At 45.0% G+C, this 18263-nt stretch overlaps 1 protein-coding gene across 4 annotated transcripts in view; it reads left to right on the top strand.

Annotated features, from left to right (window-relative positions):
* The window catches only part of ACOX3 (acyl-CoA oxidase 3, pristanoyl), a 123339-nt gene that overhangs the window by 26357 nt on the left and 78719 nt on the right, over positions 1 to 18263 (top strand). The gene's annotated exons all lie outside the window — the stretch shown is intronic.

Below are 18263 nucleotides of genomic sequence, written 5' to 3'. Positions count from 1 at the left end.
TTGACAGATTTCTTATTGAGCAGTGTATCCTGTCTGCACTGCTCAATAATCATAGCAGCATCCGTGAGGGATGGCTCCCTAGCTGCACTCACCGGATTGCAGTGTCAAGGTATGGGAATTTTTCCACAAAACATACGTATCATACCCTGTGGAATTCCGATACCGTGATCTTTCGTAACCCTTCTGTACATTGCTTCAAAACCGACTACACATAGACAGAGGTTCGTCATGTATAGTGGGTTTGAACTTGGACAGGATATCCGGAGTGACGTCCCAATGGCCCGTTGCCAGTCTCATGAGTATGGATAGACGTTCCTCTTGTCATAAAACTGTCCATTCATGGTTGCGTCCTCCCCGTTACCTCATACCTTTGGTTTAGTGTTGTAGGTAACCATAACTTGAATAACTCCATGCGATATTCGTGAGCCACTGAATACTTGTTACAGTGACCCTCGAAGATATCACATGAAGTAAACGGATCTACACTGGGATCATATTTTGGGATCTCCTTGCAGATCCGTAACAGGAAGTTTATCCTTTCCATACTGGAATGGTTAGGATAAAAATCTTCCTGTCTTCCGGACGCGTTGGCGGATTGGAAGTGGTAAATGGCCAACCACTTTCCTCTCTCCAATCGTTGCCTCTGTTCCTGGGATCGGGTTGCTACTAATCCCCTGGGTGTGGGGGTGAAATGTATCGTCCGTGTCCACCCGTCCCCTAGTGTCTACTGTATCGGATGTTTGATCCGTGGAAGATCTTGGCGCTGTCGCCGCTATCTCCCCCTGTGCCATTCCGAAACACAACCTGTTTCGTGGGCACCATACTGTTAGCACCAGGCCGTGACAGATTCAGATGACATGCGTGGCAAATCTGCAATGGTTTGCGTTTTTGCAGTCAGGTCCTCTCTAAGGTTGAACAATCATGATATCCTAGCTACCGTATTGTTCCTGAACTGGTTTATCTCAGTGTACAGTCTGAGCAGTTCCTTATCCATGTCAGAGTAGAAACTCTCCTTGTCCGAGAGTCTAGGACTCTAACACGCAAATCCTCCCTGCCCCTCTCGACCGTACACTGGGATTTCTCTTGTAGTTGTGTTTGTAATGTGTGTAACTGTTTAATGTTCTCAACACAACAATTGCAGTGAAGTTTGCAGTGTTGGAAACTTCCTCTGCCTTGCCGTGCTGTTAAGTGTTTCCAGATGTTCCGGCTTCCAAATGATATCCTCAAAGGTGTGAACCAATTTGGCTAACATTTGGAGCCGTTTTTTGGTTTTTTTAAACATGCTGCGATTAATGCAGAGTTTGTCATGAGCGTATGCCTGGTCCAATAAGGTGGACCATAGCAGCTCAGTGGATTTGTACGTGGTGGGGATGATGGGGTTGTATGTGCTATGTTTGCTGAGGTGTTGCAGTGTGGCGAAGTTCATACTTACTTTTTGACGAGAGGCCATCTTCATTGGTGTCGTTGTTGGTTGTGCTGTTTTGCTGCGTGGAGGAGGTCCTTCAATATTCGGAACGCCTTCTCCCGACCAGCCAGACGACTTCTGTTCGACTTCAATGACGATGGTTCTCTCTTCAGTGGTGTAGGTGATGACTTCTCTCCAGTGGGCGTGTAAGGGAATCAGAAAATATTAATACAGAAAAATAAGAAAATATTATAGATTCTCTGCTGTATAGATTGCTCTGTGTCTGGTTCTGATTGAAAAAAAACGCTTTACCTGTACGAACTATCAGGCAATGGACGCTCAGAATCCACTGACCGCGTCCCTCCTGTCTGACTAGTTCACAGCGTAAGCGATTCTTTTCACCAAACCCAAACCCAGAAAACAAACTCTTAGCAGTGGGCCTGGCTCGCCAATGTAAAGGGGGAATATTAATCACCAATATTTATGCAAATATCGGTAATTAATATTCATAAATAGGAGGAGTCGACTATTGATAACTCCGCATATTTATGCCTTTATATAACAATAACAATATTTTCACTATGCCTTACACTGATCGCTACACTAGCTGCATGCGCCTTACTAACTATCGCCAATAACTACACGTTACACAGGTAGATACAAATATAACAGTATTTATTAACAATACACTGCGCAATACACTAACATTACAGCACTAATTATACAGTACTCAACTACACTACACGTTCCCAATTCCACCCATAAACTAACTATACGATACACACATTCAATATTAAACAGCCCACCCACCTAGTACTATAAACTGTCCCTATGGGGTAGACGAAGGTTGACGGTGGTCTTACAAGGGTGTAAGCCGACCTCAAGCATTAAAGGGTTACCCAGGGAGTATAGGGTTACCAGGGGAGTATAGGGTTACCAGGGGAGTATAGGGTTACCAGGGGAGTATAGGGTTACCAGGGGAGTATAGGGTTACCAGGGGAGTATAGGGTTACCAGGGGAGTATAGGGTTACCAGGGGAGTATAGGGTTACCAGGGGAGTATAGGGTTACCAGGGGAGTATATAATAGTGGGGTATATAGTAGTGGGGTATATAGTATATATATAGTAGTGGGGTATATAGTATATATATAGTAGTGGGGTATATAGTATATATATAGTAGTGGGGTATATTGTGAGTGGTGAGAGTGGTAGGGGGTATATAGAGAGAGAGAGTAGTGGGGTATATTGCAGGGGGGTCCGGAGGGTATACAGATGATGCAGGGGGATCCGGAGGGTATACAGATATAGAGTGATACTTAGGATTAATGCTCGTTGTCCAGGGGTCGCTCGTTCGTCTAAGGGGGATCTCCTTCAGCGGCGGGGGGGGCGGCACGGCTCTTCCTCCCCAGTGCTGGGTCCGTGGGATATTTATATCCCACGGCCCGCACTGCCGCACCGCCCACAGGGTGGCGCGCGCGCGCGCACGCGCGCACACCACTATTGGAGACACGTGGGCCGTCGCAGTGAGATGATGTCACTGCGCCGGCCCGTGCGTCTCCTGAACGAGCGCATCGGGGCCGCGCTTTCATACCAACAGGCGGGGGAAGCCTTTGATCTCCCGCCTGTGGTATTTAGCATTCCGGCCAGCGAGATGTTAATTTCGCTGCCGGAATGCGCATAATAGAAGAAGGGGAGAAACCTCCTCTCCTTCTATCATGTATAATTGTCTCCAGCGGCGCTGGTGACAATTATATCAAAGGGCTCCGATTCTGTGGAATCTGAGTCCTTTGAAGTTATCAGGATGACCAGACCTTAGTCTGGTCATTCTGATACAATCAACCAGATTGCATCTGTGTGAATGCTTGGGGGACATTCACACCGATGCATCTGGTTTCAGATGTATGGAGGGGGGGGGGAATATCATATAATATATATCTATATATGTGTATGGATGCATGGGGCACATCCATACACATGTATACACCAACATAGGGGACAAATACACACACATCAGGGGGCATAAGGGGCCCAGTTATATACATGTATACATATCCTAATATGTATACACATGTATACAAGGGGCCACTGCCCTATACATATTATAAAGGGGGATTATAGAAATACATATACATATATATATAGAAAAGGGGGCCACAGTATATATGCTAAGGGTGCATATATTTCCCACAGGGGCCACCATGAGTCCCTGTGGGCACCCATGGGCAAACGCGCACAGATGCTTGGCACATCTGTGCACATCATCCCAGGATGCGGTAGTACATGTATGCATATATACCATTCATGGCCGCACGTGATTGCATGCATGTATGGGTATATATGCATACGTCTCAACTCTTCCTCAACATTAATCAGTTTTGAATACCTTGAGGGGTGTAGTTTCTAGAATGGGGTCATTTTTGGGTGGTTTCTATGTAAGCCTCACAAAGTGACTTCAGACCTGAACTGGTCCCTAAAAAGTGGGTTTTTAAAAATTTCTGAAATTTCAAGATTTGCTTCTAAACTTCTAAGCCTTCTAAAATCCCCAAAAAATAAAATGGCATTCCCAAATTGATCCAAACATGAAGTAGACATATGGGGAATGTAAAGTAATAACTATTTTTGGATGTATTACTATGTATTATAGAAGTAGAGAAATTGAAACTTGGAAATTTGCAATTTTTTAAAAACTTTTGTAATTTGGTATTTTTTTTACCAGTGTCATGAAGTACAATATGTGATGAAAAAACAATCTTCGAATGGCCTGGATAAGTCAGTGTTTTAAAGTTATCACCACTTAACCACTGGTCACATTTGCAAAAAATGGCCTGGTCCTTCAGGTGAAATAAGGCTGTGTCCTGAAGGGGTTAAGGTCATTGTTCACTTTTTGCTATCGCGTTGTTAGGTCCAAATTTCAAAGCCGGTTAATTAATACATCTTTATAGCGACTGTGTTTTCTGATCCTGAGCTCCAAATAAAAAATCACTGGAAACGGGGTCAAATGTACAGCATATCTCTGAAGTATATGCTTCGGTGATACAAAGGCAGGTTAACCCCTTCCTGACATTCGCCACACTTGTACGGTGGATGCCTGGTCTTTAAAGATGGTGCCTGCTATAGCCAACCGGCGGCATTGTCTGTGATTGGAGGCAACTACGATTGTGGACTTTTAACCCCACTGATGCCAAGATCAGCTGCGACTACGGCATCCGAGATGTTATTTACTGGGAGAGCGCGGCGCTTCAGGTGACCAAATGCCCTCTTGCAACTAGATCACTGGGGCCATTCAGTTGCTATGGCTGTCAGAATGCTCCTGTCATAGCAAAGTTCCTATGGAGTCCTGCCTATGGCAGGACTTAAAGGGGCTCTCAGGAAATAAATACTTTTTTTGTACTGCCTGCAGCCTGCCTCCATAAATGCCTGCCAGCGTCATGGCTCTCCTCCTCACCACTTCTTGTCCCTGGCATTTTGAAAGGGATGTACTGTTTAAAAACTTCATTTTTAAAAACCCTGTTATGGAAATTCTGACTTAACAGAGGATTGTCGCCTGTTCAGGATCTTCATAATTTAGCTGTGGCAGAGAGCAGTTCCACTGAAGGACCCCTTTAATGGTACGTAGGGCATTCGGGTCCTCTATATTAGAATAGCAGTTCCAGACGATTTTTCCCCTCACCCACGAGAGAGGATCTGCCCCCCATAGACAGGAAACCTGAAGCACTAAAAGGCTGAGGCTCTCCTCCCACTTCAGTATGGTTTCTGGTCTCTGAGGGAAGCCTGTGGTACTGTGTAGCTTCTCCCTTGGGTGCCCTTTTTTACCTGCATTTCCCCCGTTCCGTGGAGTTGGCGGCATGTTGTGATGCGCTGGAGATCCGGCAGAGACGTGGTAGCGTTATGGGGGCATGTTGCTTGGTAGACTAGGTGCGCACTATAGGCCATTTTTTTTTTTTTTTCCCCCTGGCCCAGGGGATGAGCGGTTACTTCCGGAAGCCTGACGGCGTAACAGGAAGTAGAAGGCGTCCAAGAACGAGGCCTGGAACACACAAGCGTCGGATGTGGCATGGCGCGGTGCATGATAATGTCAGGGCGCGAAACCCAGATGTAGCTGCCGGCGATTACATCGGAATTTAACACCGTCTCCTGGTGGGTTTCTTTTGGATGACCCAGATTAGGAACGTGAAACCCTCTGTCAAGCTATTATGGAGGAAGAAAAGAAGGATATGGCTGACAATCCTCATTCCACTCCAGCTCTGGTACCTGCAAAGGGGGGGTGAGCGGCCTCTGGCCATGCTTTTCTTAGAGCCTGTGTTAATAGCCAAAAGGAGGAATAAAGAGTGTGACCTATGCAGATGTTCTTTGTCTTCTTTAATATGGAAAGAAATTGTCAGGTCTGCATTGACAAGACCGTAGCGGAGGAATCGCCATCTTTTTAAAAAACTTCAGATTTAACTAAAGACAAGTCCTACCTGGCCATAAAGTCTGGAGTACACAGAACAGAGGTCTAGACGGGTTCAGCCGTTAGAGATTTTTGGTTCCTCAGACTCCGAACAGAAAGAAGAAGATTTTCCTTCCTTTAAAAACCCCTGTTCTGAGGTCTCATCTTATTCTTTTGGAGAAGATGAAAAACAAATGGGAAGACACTTTTTTTATTTATATTTTTTCCAGTAGAGGATGTTGATTGTTTATTGAAAGCTGGGAAATCGACCATAGGTATCGAGGATTCAAAAGAGCCTAAATCTGTGCAGGATATGATGTTTGGCGGTCTTGAAATTGGGCATCAGAGATGTTTTCCAGTCCATAAAAATGTAACGACATTAATTAAGGGGGAGTGGAATAGGCCCAATAAGAGGGTTTATATTTCTAAAAATATTTAAAAAGAAATATCCCTTTTTGGAAGAGGATTGTGCCTCTTGGAATAAAGCGCCTAAAATAGAAGAGGTTATGTGCCGTTCTCTGTGAGGGAGAGTATCTTTTCGGTTCTGCGTTAGATGAGCTTTTAGAGAAAGCCGCAGATAAAAAGAAGAAATTTCCAGTTCAAGCTTTTTCTTCTAGGGGGAGATTTGATTCAAAATGGAGACTATAAGATCAGCTGTAAATCTGCTCTTTCCGAATTGCTTCATGGCAGTACTGGACTTAAAAGATGCCTACTTTCATCTCCCTATTAATCAGGATTATCCAAAAAATTTCTGAGTAGCGGTAATGTTAGGGCGAGTCGTCGGGTATCTACAGTTTCAGGCCCTTCCTTTTGGACTTTCAATGGCACAGAGGGTGTTAACGAAGGTGTTATCAGAAATGGGGGCTCATATCAGAGAGGACATTCTTTTTATCCCTTATCTAGACTAATTTTTCATAGTAGGTGAAACGCGTGAGTCCTGCAGAAAAGCAGTACAGTTGGTGTCTCAGATTATGGAGAAGATGGGATGGATTCTGAACAGGGAAAAATCAAGACCAGAACCCTCAGAGTCAGCATTTTTTGGGGTTACTCCTGGATTTAAAAGTATAGAAGTGTTTTTTGACGGAGGAGAAGTTTGTGAAATTGGGAGTAAAGATACAAGACTTGGCTAAAAACCCAAAGATATCTTTGAGTAGAGGTATGTCGATTCTGGGAAGCCTGACCTCCTTGTATTCCCGCTGTTGTATGGGCCCAGTTTCGTTCCAGGGATCTGCAGTGAGACTTGCTGACCGCATGGAAAAAAAGGGGGGGGGGAATACTTAGAGACCAAGATAGTAATATCAGATCAGACTTTTGAGAATCTAAGATGGTGGTTGATAAAGCACAATCTGATTCAGGGGGCACCTTGGAGAAAGAAGAATCTTTTGTGTTAACGGATGCAAGCCCTTGGGGTTGGGGGGCTCATATTCTGAGCCAATCCATTCAGGGTCTATGGAGGGGCAGTCTGAAGTCAGCCCCCTCAAATACGAAAGAACTAATGGCGGTAAAATTTGCGATGTTAGAAGTACTCCCAATGGTATCAAACAGACATCTCAGAGTGACATCAGACAACAGAACCGTAGTTCACTACATAAACAAACGAGGAGGTACCAGGAACAGGAGTTTGATGCTAATGGTGGGCGAGATTCTCCAGTTAGCCAAACAGAATTGCATATCCATTTCGGCGGTTCACATCAAGGGGACAGAAAATGTTCAGGCAGATTTTCTAAGTCGTCATTTGATTTCCCAGGGAGAGTGGAGTCTAAGCCAAAAGATTACAGACAGTTGGGGGCTCCCTTCAATAGACCTTTTTGCCACAAATCGGAACAAGAAAGTGAATAAATTTTTCTTTTTCTTCAGAGGGATTCCCCTGTGGTCTGCATGCCGTCCTCCACAGTTGACCTTTCCCTCTGGCTTATGCCTTCCCTCCTTTTCCCTTAATTCTCAGGGTTTTGCAAAAGCTAAGGGAGGATCATGTGAGAATTATTTTGATAGCTCCCTTTTGGCCCAGAAGGACGTGGTTCACCTGTTTAAGAAAGTTCTCTGTGACGGACCCGTGGGTCCACCGTTCTGTCTCGGGGGCCGGTTTTTCATCCACAGATAAAGGGCCTCTATCTGACTGCGTGGAATTTGAAAGGGTCCTGCTGACCAATAGGGGTTTTTCTTCATATCTAGTTAATACCCTTTTAAAATGTGGAAAGAAAGGTCCTGGAAAAGGTTCCTGAGTTTTGCAGGTTTAGATTTTAGGAACATCCCTTCCCCAGCTCCGGTTTGCCAGATTTTGGAATTTCTTCAGAAGAGTTTGCATTTAGGTTTGTCACCTAGTATCTTGACAGTTCAGGTTTTGGCGCTCTCGGCCCTGTTTCATGAGAATGTGTCTTCAAATCCATGGGTTTCTAGTGTTTTGTTTGTTTTTTTAACAATTCTCAGATCTTCCCTGAATTTTTCTCCCAGGGTAGCACTTTGGGATTTAAATTTGGTTCTGAAGGCTTTAACGAAACCTCTCTTTGAACCTATTGAAGAGATTTCTATCAGATGTTTGTCCTTTAAGCTATGCCTCTTAGTAGCTTTGACTTCGGCCCGTAGGATTAGTGAACTCCAGTGCATTTTTATCGATCCTCCTTATACTAGCATATTAGAAGAAAGTGTAATCATTCGACCTGATCCGGAGTTCCTTTGTAAGGTAGCTTCTAGGCAGGGCCGTCTTTGCCGCAGGGTAAAAAAAGGGGCAGCTGCCCCGGGCCCAGTTGCTCCTGGGGGCCTAAGGGAGCTCCGAGTCCCGACTACCGACTCCCATTCACTATGCAGCAGCGCAGCAGTCTTCAGAACAACTTACAACTGCGCTGCTTAGTTAGCAAGCACGTCAGCGCCCGGCCGTCACAAGGTAAAAGGGGGTGTGTGACTCACCGCAGCCTGGTGAGTGGTGCCACGGCGGAGCAGCCAGCAGCAGGGACCAAGTCTCCGCCTCCGTTCCGGAGCTAAAGGTATTGGGTGGTGAGTCACGGCCTCACGTGACCAGACCACCAGTGACTCACTCACCTTACCTTACACAGCCAAACCAGACCTGCCACTGCCGTGCCAGGAGGGGAGGACTCGCTAAGTAAAGCAAAAAGCACGCATATTGACTTTATTTTATATTAGAAATTTAGACCGGTCAGGTCATCGAATTAACTACCTCAGCTCCCCTAGCTTAAACACCCTTAATGACCAGGCCACTTTTTACACTTCTGCACTACACTACTTTCACGGTTTATTGCTCGGTCATGCAACTTACCACCCAAATGAATTTTGCCTCCTTTTCTTCTCACTAATAGAGCTTTCATTTGGTGGTATTTCATTGCTGCTGACATTTTTTCTTTTTTTTGTTATTAATCGAAATTAACGACATTTTTGCAAAAAAATGACATTTCACTTTCAGTTGTAAATTTTTTTTTTTTTTTAAAACGACATCCATATATAAATTTTTCTCTAAATTTATTGTTCTACATGTCTTTGATAAAAATAAAAAAAAAATGTTTGGGTAAAAAAAAAAATGGTTTGGGTAAAAGTTATAGCGTTTACAAACTATGGTACAAAAATGTGAATTTCCGCTTTTTGAAGCAGCTCTGACTTTCTGAGCACCTGTCATGTTTCCTGAGGTTCTACAATGCCCAGACAGTACAAACACCCCACAAATGACCCCATTTCGGAAAGTAGACACCCTAAGGTATTCGCTGATGGGCATAGTGAGTTCATAGAACTTTTTATTTTTTGTCACAAGTTAGCGGAAAATGATGATGATTTTTTTTTTTTTTAATTAACCCCTTAGTGACCAAGCCTGTTTGGGCCTTTATGACCAAGCGTTTTTCTTCCTTTTTTTATGGTCTCGTTCCAAGAGCTATAACTTTTTTATTTTTTCATCTATATAGCTTTATGAGGGCTTGTTTTTTACGGGACAAGTTGTAGTTTTTAATGGCGCCATTTTGGGGTACACAACTTTCTGATTTTAACTTTTATTAACTCTTTCTGGGAGGGAGATGGGGAAAAATAGCAATACTGCCACTGCGTTTTACATTATACATTTTTTGGCGTTCATTTTTCGGTACAAATAACATAATATCTTTATTCTCTGGGTCAGTACGATTACAGTGATACTAAATACTTATAATTTTGTTTACGTTTAACTACTTTTTTTGCAATAAAACACCTTTTATTAACCCAAAAAATTATTTTGCATTGCCACTTCACAAGACCCATAACTTTTTTTTATTTTTTTATATGGAATTGTGTGAGGGCTTGATTTTTGAAAGACGACTTGTATTTTTCATGGGTATGATTTTGGAGTAAATGCCGCTTTTTGATCGCTTGTTATTACGTTTTTTTCGGTGGAAACTAAGAATAAATTCGAAATTCTGTCTTTTTTTTTATTTTTTTATTTTTTACGGTGTTCACCATAGGGGATAATTTATGTAATATTTATGTAGTCCCGGTCGTTACGGACGCGGCAATACCAAACATATGGGGGATATTTTCTTTTTGCAATTTTTTTTTCATTGAAAAGCGTATTTTCAATGGAAAAAAAGGCATATTTTTTTATTTTATGGAATTTTTTTTATTTAATAAATGTGTATATTTTTTTTTACTACTTAATAGTCCCACAAGGGGACTATAATATACAGTATTTTGATTGCTTTTAAAATGTAATGCATTATCTCTATAATGCATTGCATTTCAATAGCAATGCTATTCGAACATTGACCAGCAGGCTGCGCCAGAGAGGCACAGCCTGCTGGAAGTAACTGAAGACAGGCTCGGGCCCTGATCGGAAGCAAGGTAAGCTTCCCAGCACATCAGCACCCCGCGATCGCATTTTCGGGTGCTGATGGAGACAGAGGGAGTCCGCTCCCTCTGTCACCACTTTACATGCAGCGGGCGCCATTGCGCCCGGCATGTAAAGGGTTAAACAGCCCGATCGCACTCCTGCCGTTCCGGGCTGTTAGAGCAGGGACCCGGCTCTCATGTGAGAGCCAGGTCCGCGCTCCCCGCTGCACGGGGGAGCCGTGCAGCGCTTAAACTGGGCCGCCGTAAAAACGCGGCGGCCCAGCCTAAGGCCCCTTAGTGACCGCCGTAAAAACACGTATGGGTGGTCACTAAGGGGTTAAAGTCTCATATTCCACTAACTTGTGACAAAAAATAAAAACTTCCATGAACTCACTATGCCCATCATGAAATACCTTGGGGTGTCTTCTTTCCAAAATGGGGTCACTTGTGGGGTAGTTATACTGCACTGGCATTTTAGGGGCCCTAATGTGTGAGAAGTAGTTTGAAATCAAAATGTGTAAAAAATGACCTGTGAAATCCGAAAGGTGCTCTTTGGAATGTGGGCCCCTTTGCCCACCTAGGCTGCAAAAAAGTGTCACACAGCTGGTATCGCCGTACTCAGAAGAAGTAGGGCAATGTGTTTTGGGGTGTCTTTTTACATATACCCATGCTGGGTGAGAAATATCTCGGCAAAAGACAACTTTTCCCATTATTTTTTTTTTTTTATACAAAGTTGGCATTTGACCAAGATATTTCTCTCACCCAGCATGGGTATATGTAAAATGACACCCCAAAACACATTCCCCAACTTCTCCTGAGTACGGCGATACCACATGTGTGACACTTTTTTGCAGCCTAGATGCGCAAAGGGGCCCAAATTCCTTTTAGGAGGGCATTTTTAGACATTTGGATCCCAGACTTCTTCTCACGCTTTAGGGCCCCTAAAATGCCAGGGCAGTATAAATACCCCACATGTGACCCCATTTTGGAAAGTAGACATCCCAAGGTATTCAATGAGGGGCATGGCGAGTTCATAGAAATTTTTATTTTTTTGGCACAAGTTAGCGGAAATTGTTTTTTTTTTTTTTCTTTTTCTCAGTCTCCCTTTCCGCTAACTTGGGACAAAAATTTCAATCTTTCATGGACTCAATATGCCCCTCAGTGAATACCTTGGGTGTCTTCTTTCCAAAATGGGGTCATTTGTGGGGTGTTTGTACTGCCCTGGCATTTGAGGGTCTCCGCAATTATTACATGTATGGCCAGCATTAGGAGTTTCTGCTATTCTCCTTATATTGAGCATACGGGTAATGATATATATTTTTTTCGTTCAGCCTCTGGGCTGAAAGAAAAAATGAACGGCACAGATTTCTTCATTCGCATCGATCAATGTGGATGAAAAAATCTCTGCCAAAAAAAAAGAGGTGAAAGGCGTCTGCCAGGACATAGGAGCTCCGCCCAACATCCATACCCACTTAGCTCGTATGCCTTGGCAAACCAGATTTCTCCATTCACATCAATCGATGTGGATGAATAAATCATTGCCGGGATTTTTTTTTTATATATACAAAGTGTTTGCCAAAGTATATGAACACCGCCACCTCCTCAGCTCATATGCCTCGGCAAACGTATCTTTTACTGCAGAGGAGAAATCTCGTCTTGCAGCGCCTCATACACCGACTTGTGTGTAATCTGACAGCAGCGCAATGCTTCTGTCCGAATGCACATCAGTGCTGCAGCTGGTCGATCGGTTGGTCCACCTGGAAGGTAAAAAAAACAAAACAAAAAGAAAAAACCAGGCCGCAACACAATAAATTTATTAACTTTATAATAACATTTGAACGGAACATATAAACTTTATTTAACATTTTTGCTTACCGGTGATTTATTTTTATTTTTTTATTTTTTTACCTTTTATAGGACAAACCTCTCCTTCCCCATGGGACAATGTGCAAAGCGCAAATCGCCCAAAGATGTGGCGAAGTACATTATGCACTTTGTCCCAGGTGAAAGGAGAGGTTTGCAGTAGCTGTGAGTGTAAGGGCCCTAATAGCCCTGTGTGCCTGTCCTGTGAGATGCAATCCCTATGCTAAGTGTACCTGTGTGTGGTACTTCCGGAAACACTCCCCTAAGCATAGGGCAGGGTGGTCAGGACAGTCAGGACAGAAATGGCGGGTGTCACGCCTTATTCCACTCCTGCTACAGACACAACCTCTTTTTCGGGGTGACGGTTGGGTTGAGGTACCAGCAACGACATTGGGGAAATGTCGCTTGTGTAGACGGCTAACTACACTGGTGGATGGGGCCACGGAACCTCCTGGATACAGGAGGTTCGCGATGATCTCTTCCTGAAATTTGAGGAAGGATCCTGTTCTCCCAGCCTTACTGTAGAGGACAAAACTATTATATGCACTGCAGCCAATTGAATCAAATATACAGACACCTTCTTATACCAGCGTCTGGTGTGTCGAAAGTAGTTAAGGAGCCTGGTCATTGAAGTCCACCCCTCCCATGAGCAAATTATAGTCGTGGACTGAGGGGCTTTTCAATGACACTGGTTGCCCGTACTATTTGTATTGTCATGTCTGCGTGAATAGAGGGGAGCATGTAAACGTCACGCTTGTCTCTCCATCTCACCGCGAGCAGTTCTTGGTTACACAAGGCAGCCCTCTTCCCCCCTTGCAAGACGGGTGGTAACGAGCCGTTGGGGGAAGCCCCGGCGACTAGGTCGCGCGGTGCCACAGCAGCCAATCTGTTCTAGGAACAAATGCCGGAAGAGGGGCACACTTGTGTAAAAATTGTCCACATAAAGATGGTACCCCTTGCCAAATAAGGGTGACACCAAGTCCCAGACTGTCTTCCCACTGCTCCCCAGGTAGTCAGGGCAACCGACCGGCTCCAGGGTCTGATCTTTACCCTCATAGATCCGAAATTTGTGGGTATAGCCTGTGGCCCTTTCACAGAGCTTATACAATTTGACCCCATACCGGGCGCGCTTGCTTGGGATGTATTGTTTGAAGCCAAGGCGCCCGGTAAAATGTATAAGGGACTCGTCTATGCAGATGTTTTGTTCAGGGGTATACAAATCTGCAAATTTGTTGTTGTGGTCTATGAGGGGCCGAATTTTGTGGAGCCGGTCAAAAGCTGGGTGGCCTCTGGGACGAGAGGTGGTGTTGTCGCTAAAGTGCAGGAAACGCAGGATGGCCTCAAATCGTGTCCTGGACATAGCAGCAGAGAACATGGGCATGTGATGAATTGGGTTCGTGGACCAATATGACTGCAATTCATGCTTTTTGGTTAGACCCATGTTGAGGAGAAAAATTTTAATTTCGGAAACTTGGACTGGTTTCCACCGGAAAGGCTGGGCATAATAGCTTCCCGGGTTGGCAGCTATAAATTGAGTGGCATACCGATTTTGTTTCTGCCACGACCAAGTCCAAGAGCTCCGCAGTCAAGAACAGCTCAAAAAATCCCAGTGCCGAACCGATCTGAGCCGTCTCAACCCGAACTCCAGACTGGGCGGTGAAAGGGGGAACTAATGGTGCGGCTGAAGTTGGTGACTGCCAATCAGGATTTGCCAGCACCTTAGGGGCTCTACGGGCCTGTCTGTGCGGTGGCTGCGACGGGGTAACTACTGCACGTGCCACCGTACCAGCTTCAACTGCCCTTCTGGTGCTCGCCACTTCACCATGTTGTACGGCAGTGCTGGTACTAGGTCCAGGATGGGCTGCGCTGCTGGTGTATGCCTCACCACGTAATCCGACAGCGCCAGCCCCACTCTGCTGCCCTTGAAGCGGATCCTGCACAACCTGTGGTCTAGCGACACGGGGCTGGGTACGCCTGGTTCTATCAGGGACCTCAACCTCCTCGTCCGAACTTTGGGTCAGAGTGCCACTGCTTTCTACAGGTTCATATTCTGACCCGCTGGATTCGTCAGATGAGGGTTCCCATTCCTCATCCGACTGGGTCAGAATCCTGTAGGCCTCTTCAGAAGAATACCCCCTGTTTGACATTTTGGACTACTAAATTTAGGGGTATTCCCTGAGACTACCCAAGAAAAAAAGCAAACCTGTCTTACAAATGGGAGGCTAGCGAAGCACCAGAGGTTGCTGCGGTTGATAAAAAATAATCAAGCTAAGGTGACACTAATACTATTATAGATCTGACTGTGATCAGTTTTGATCACTTACAGATACTATAAAAGTACAAATGCTGATTAGCGATACGCTAAACAGCGAATAAGTGACTGCGGTGCGGTGGGCTGGGTGCTAAATGATCGCTAAACTACCTAACCAAGGGACCTAAACTATCCTAAAACTATCAGTCAATACCAGTGAAAAAAGAAAGTGACGGTTTACACTGATCACTTTTCTCCCTTTGACTAGGTGATTGACAGGGGCGATCAAGGGGTTAATTGGGGTGATGGGGGGTGATCTGGGGCTAAGGTGTAGTGTTTGGTGGCTACTCACAGTGATGTCTGCTCCTCTGCTGGGACCAACCGACGAAAAGGACCAGCAGAGAAGCCATTTAACACATTATATTTATAAATATAAGGTGTTATATGGCTTCTGATTCGTTTTTTTGAAAATCGCCAGCCTGCCAGCAACGATCATTGGCTGGCAGGCTGGTGACGAAATTGTCCTTTTAACTTTTGGCCAGCTCTGACCAAAATCTCGCAAGATGACGCACTGATGCGTCCAGGAGGAATGAATCGACCGCCGCCAGGACGCATCCGTGCGTTAGGCGGTCAGGAAGCAGTTAATAATTAACCCCAGATCCATTCATAAATTAGTGGGGGATTATTATAGAGACAGACGGCCCCAGGAGACCTAAGGGGTTGGGTTCTCTGTCTGCTGCTGAACTGTGTCCTGGGGCCACCACCGGCCACATTTACTAATCTTTTCTCAGGGGGGCCCTCATAGTGTGGACTGGTCATTTTCACTAAGGAATATAGTTTAACCATTTATGTGCAAAAGAGAAAATAAGAAGTCTGCTCCAATCAGAGATCTCTGCACATAGACCAAGACTCTTGGTTTTATGTGCAGATATCTGATTGGAGCTGACTTAGTGACCTCTTTTTTTTTTTTCTCTTTTGGACATAAACGGTTAAACTATATTCCTTAGTAAAAATGACCACTCCACACCACACCATGAGGGCCCCCCTGAGCAAAGGGTGACACCAGCCATAGCAACGCCACTGCCTCTATCTGTAAGTCGCTGGAGTGCACGGCAGGCTCGCTTTTCTGAACGAAGTGCAACTGTCTGAACTCTGAACGGCTGTACAGTCAGTAGTGGCATGTGACACATGTGGCAATAATAATGTGTCTGCTGGCCTGCAGCCTGGTAAAGACCTGTGTCATGTCATGTGTGATGTGCATCCCATTATGCCATACATACGTGTGCAGATACTGGTCCTGTACTCCTGTGAGGCTGCAAGGCAGGGGTGTGGTGTGGACCACTCCTGAGACTGCATGTGCTTAGGCCTCATGCACACGGCCGTTGTTTGGGTCCGCATCCAAGCCGCCGTTTTGGTGGCTCGGATGCGGACCCATTCACTGTGTGTTGTGGTGGAGGGGGTGATTGCATGCTAGGGTGTGTGAAGGCGGGATCCAGGGGGCCCAAGTAAATTCTTGCCCAGGGTCCAATCAATATTAAAGACTGCCCTGCTTCTAGGTTTCACAGGTCTCAGGAGATTATCCTTCCAACCTTTTTATGAGACTCCAACTACGGAGGAGGAAGAGTCTTTTCATTATCTTGATGTTAGGAGATGTTTGATACAGTACTTGTCCAAAATTAAAGACTGGAGGAAATCTTCCTCAATGTTTGTTGTCTTTCAGGGAAAAAGTAAAGTTCATGACGCATCTAAGAATACTTTGGCTAAATGGATTACGTCAGCAGTGTCTTTGGCTTATTCATCTTCAGGGAAGTCTCCTCCTTAAGGCCCATTCTACAAGGGCAATTTCTACCTCTTGGGCAGAGAGGGCTTCTGTCTCTATTGAGGATATCTGTAAGGCGGCAGTCTGGTCTTCTCCGACTACTTTCTCCAAACCTTACTGGTTACAGTTAGACTCTTCTTCTGATTTGACCTTTTGCTACGAAGGTGCTTTATGCTGTCAACCCACCCTAAGTGTCTCCTTGGTTATTCACTCTCGTGTGTGAGGGGGGGGAAATGAAGATTACTCTTACCGGTAATTGGATTTTTCTGAACCCACGACAGCACCACGAGAGAGAGATCCGCCCCCATAGACCGCAAACCTGAAGTACAAAAAGGCGGAGGCCTCTCCTCCCACCTCAGTATGTCTTTCCAAGGATGAGAGGAACTCCGCCCATAATTATCATAATCCTCAATCCCTAAAGATGCATTGCAAAGTCTGGAATCTGTGGGGAAATATGCTGAATAAGGCCTCATGCACACTACTGCATCGTATTTCAGCCTGCAAACCACGGATCCACAAAATACAGATACCGTCCATGTGCAATTAGTATTTTTCTTGCTCCCATCAATAGTATGAACTGCAGTACTGAACAGAATAGGACGTGTTCTATAATGTGTCACACAGAGCCGCAAAAAAAAATGGCTGTGTGCACGGCCTCATAAAAAATGCATAGGTCAGTATTTTATCTGCAAAAAATGCACATAACACAACAATGAAAAATACAGTTGTGTGCTCGAAGCCTACGTTGATGTGCTCCTACTGTAATACGCTGTGGATCTTTTTCCTGCAATTCCACGGCAGAATATCCCCACTGTGTCTACCACTTGTGAACATACCTTTTTTTTTAAAGGGGTGTTTCCATCTCAGACAATGGGGGCATATCGCTAGGATATGCCCCCATTGTCTGATAGGTGCAGGTCCCACTTCTGGGACCTACTCCGAGAACCAAGCTGGTTAGGTGGTGGCCAGTGGACTTCCTGGTCCGGCCACCGCAAAGCGCTCTCCAAATAGAAGTGAATGAAAGCGCACCGCACTTGCCCCGCACTTCATTTCTATAAGACCGATGGAAATAGTTGGCTCGGCTATTTTCAGCGGCTCCATCCATAGAAATGAATGGAGGGCGGCTGCGCATGCACAGTGCGCCCTCCATAACTTTCATGTTCTCGATGTAGGTACCTACATCAGACAATGGGGGCATATCCTAGTGATATACCCCCACTGTCTGTGATGGGAATACCATCTTAAAATTAAAATTAGAGCTGACATTCCCTTTAAGGCCCCATTCAAACAGCGTCTATTGGTAAGCCAAAAAGCTGGCAGAAGCCACTCGAAATCCGCCTCCCACAGTTTTTATTGGGCTGCCTTGCTGCTGTTCATGCAGCCTGGGGTTTAAAACTATGACCGTGCCAAAAAACATGTCCTTTCATGGCGCAGTGTCTGGACAGAGGGTGGAAAAACCCTTTGTAAAATCTGCCGTGTGGGGACCCAAGGTTAATAAATTAAAGTCCCCATTCTTAGGTAATAGCCATAGGAGGGGGGGATGGTGGTCCATAAAATGAGAACCATTCTAAACCTCAATGTGTGCCACCCAAGAGCATTATTACCTTTCGCCTGTACAATGTGAAGAGGAGATGAGCCTCCAACCTGGAAAGCTGAAGATACTTGACATTAATTGCTTCCTAAGTCCGAATCCAATCTG

This window comes from Bufo bufo, chromosome 2 (assembly GCF_905171765.1).
Source record: "Bufo bufo chromosome 2, aBufBuf1.1, whole genome shotgun sequence".
In the NCBI taxonomy this organism is placed as follows: Eukaryota; Metazoa; Chordata; class Amphibia; order Anura; family Bufonidae; genus Bufo; species Bufo bufo.
The sequence above is the reverse complement of the archived record's forward strand: the minus strand, read 5'-3'. Positions and strand labels throughout refer to the sequence as shown.